General features: G+C 41.7%; 1 protein-coding gene across 6 annotated transcripts in view; it reads left to right on the top strand.

Moving 5' to 3' along the window:
- Nucleotides 1–3,192, top strand: part of LOC111863959 (E3 ubiquitin-protein ligase Bre1) — a 92,176-nt gene that overhangs the window by 6,997 nt on the left and 81,987 nt on the right. The window lies entirely within an intron of this gene.

Genomic DNA, 3,192 nt, shown 5'->3' with positions numbered 1-3,192 from the left:
GGCCGTCCCGAACGATCGTCATCATCAGTCAATGTTTGGCCATTTTTAAAACGCTTATACCAGTTGTAAGTTTGTGTCTGGCCTAAACTGTTTTCACCAAAAGCTTGCTTCAACATTTGGTGCGTTTCTGCAGCGGTTTTCCCAAGTTTGAAACAAAACTTTATACAGACATGCTGCTCTCTCAGGTCAGCCAACGCAAAACCTCATACTCACGGAAACACAACAATGGAAATACATTCACCAACAATAAAGCCAACCACTCAACTTGACACCGCTTGGCACACTAATTCAAGAAGAATGTATGAGGAGACACCTAGCGGTATTTTGATGTACTCATAACCATTCGCGTGCAAAATTCAAATTTCTGAAACTTTTGGATTGCCCCATGTATGTATGTTGTGTGTTCATTTTATAATGCTGGGAAAGGTGTCCTCCTAAATACCTTCTTCCACAGCCTCTTTTTCTTTATCAGACCTGGTTTCCTCCGATGGAGGTCCCTGATCTGGTAAAGTCGGGTTGACTAGAGGAGGGATTGTCTCCTCATCAGATATTCTCTTTCGGTCAACTGAGGGAGTGGGTACATCATCCCCCTCCCCCTCAGAGACCGAGTCAGATGATACTATATCTGATACAGATTCTGTCCGGTGCTGATCCTCAGGATCATTCAGCACCTTAATAGTCCCCTGTGAGGGTCCTCTGTATAATAGTATAAGAGTCCCAGTCTATGCATAAGATAAGCCTGTGACCTTTTGCCTCAGATTGCTTATCTAGTACCCTCCAGTTCTCTGTATGAAGTCCTGGGAACCGAATATAAGTCACCACGTCTTACAATTTCTCTGTTATTCTGTTTTTCTGTGTCTATTCATTGGAGTGGGGATGTGTGTTTGACAAGTTGTTGGCTAGCAGTGGACTTCCACTCTGGCTCCACTATTCCGGCTGTCAGGTGTCATGTCACAATATACTAGTCCCAGAACACTTTGGCTTTAGGAGAGGAATATCGACTGAAAATGCAGCCTTTGAGCTAACAGACAATATATTAAAATCTGTTAGTCAAGATATGCATCTTGGTGGAATATTCTGCAATTTGGCAAAAACCTTTGACTGTGTAAATCACAAAATTTTATTAACTAAATTACATTTTTTTAGCATTCAGGGAGCAACAGCAATTTGGCTGGTTCTACCTAACAGAGAACAAACTATCAGAATAAATTCATCAAATTTAACCCAAAGTTCCTACCCAAACTGGGCAACAGTAAAACATGGAGTTTCCCAGAGGTCAATCTATATAAATGACCTCCCTCCTACACTAAACACCTCATCACCACCCATAATATTTGCTGATGACACTATGTAACTGTCCAGCCCTTATGTTGGGATCCACCTTTTCTCTCCGTAACCGTTCTTACCTCACCTTCACTCCACCGCCTTGTTGGTTGGTTACTCACGTGTTGTTCGTCGCTCCTCTCCTTCTTTCTTCTTCTTCTTAGGTTGGGCGCCAGTAAGCTCAGATGGTGTCGGCTTACAATAGTCTTAGATTTAGTTCAGCTGTGAGTAGAGCTGGGATCCTTCTCAGAGCGTTTCTAGGGCCTCTCTTAGGACAGGGAGGGAAGCAGTTGGTTCAATGCTACTTTGCACTTAAACACTGTGACCATTTATTGAGATCAACAATTTCCTTCACCTGATGACACACACACGCGCACACACAGTCAATACAAGGGATGTTTATATATAGGTCCTTATCTAGCACAGTCCTGGTATAACAGACATTATTACAATTTACACTTTCTTTAGCACTCTGAATTTATACCGAAGAGCGAAAAACACAGATTTTGTTTCCGAATTGTTTACGAGTAGCAGGCGCTTGGCGACTGTTTGGCAACTGTTTGTCAACTAATGAAAACACTGAGGTACCCTGGACGTCAGTTCCTCTGCTAAGTCACTCCCCCTTAATTCCACTGATTGGGTAATTTTGAGAACTGGGGTTTACACAATTTATGGATCTCCAATCAGCTGGCTGCAATTTGGGGCTTTGAACCTTAAAGTCCTAACGTCGTTTTTGACAGTGCACTGACAGATAACCTGCTTGGCGTGGGTTTCGAAACCGCCTGCTTTTAAGTTACGACATGCAGGACCTGTCAGTGATCGAATTCTCAAAGTTTGCCGCCGTGCTACTCACAAACAAAATTTCTCAGAAAAAGCCATAGGGGGTGCTTCCTGTGTAACATCAAGATTTGGAATAAGTCCATTCCTGAAAATAAGAATGTGACTATGTCCCACTGGCTTTGGTATTACTTGTTACCTGCACTTAATTTTTTTGTTACGATTATTCCAATTATACTTAAATTAGTGAGTGACAGTGGAGCGGTTACAACTAGTGTCATAATTTGTAATAAAAATTTAGACGTTTTCTGCATATTTATAAAACAAAGTTCTGTCCCAGATGAATAAATGGTTTTCTGCAAACAAGCTGTCCCTGAATCTACATAAAGCAAATGTAATAAAATTTATAGCAAAAGAACTCACAACAATATCCATTAAACATTATATATAGTGATAAATAAATAAATAAATATATATATATGTATATATATATATATATATATATATTGTAACGTGTTGTGTTACTGAAACTTGTTGGTAATGTGTGTAAGTCCAATCCCACTTCTGATACCAGTGTAACGTGTTCAGCCAATGAAGACACCGTTCGGATTGTTAATTGGTTTATGTGACAACCTAGAAGTATCAGCCACAATTACTTACAGCAATGTTACGGGTTTCCACAGTTTACAAACTCTCCACACAAATCGATTCGCTCATTACAAGTAAACTCTGTGACTACTACAATTCAGTTCAACTCGTAACTCTCCGCTGGCTAGATTCCAACTCAACTCGTAGACTGCTGCCTTGAGAACTGTCTTCGGCGGCTGTGTAGTTCCCTTATAAACCCTCAGCCGGACAACGGGAAAACAGTTGCATAATAGGCACTACTGTTGTCTGACACCGTGTTTGCCTGTTATGTAATGGGTACCGCTGTTATTACTGTTGTCTCTCGCAACCACTGTTTACCCACTTTGCTTAGCAACCGTTGTTTACTCGCTTTGCATAGCGACCAGCGTGCTGGGACTCGGCTCACTTCGGCTCCACTTGGCACGTCACGGCTGGCGGGGAGGAGGGGCGTCATCCATAGTGCAG

This window comes from Cryptotermes secundus, unplaced genomic scaffold (genome assembly GCF_002891405.2).
Source record: "Cryptotermes secundus unplaced genomic scaffold, Csec_1.0 scaffold2493, whole genome shotgun sequence".
Taxonomy (NCBI): domain Eukaryota; kingdom Metazoa; phylum Arthropoda; class Insecta; order Blattodea; family Kalotermitidae; genus Cryptotermes; species Cryptotermes secundus.
This window is presented reverse-complemented; position numbering and strand designations above follow the sequence as displayed.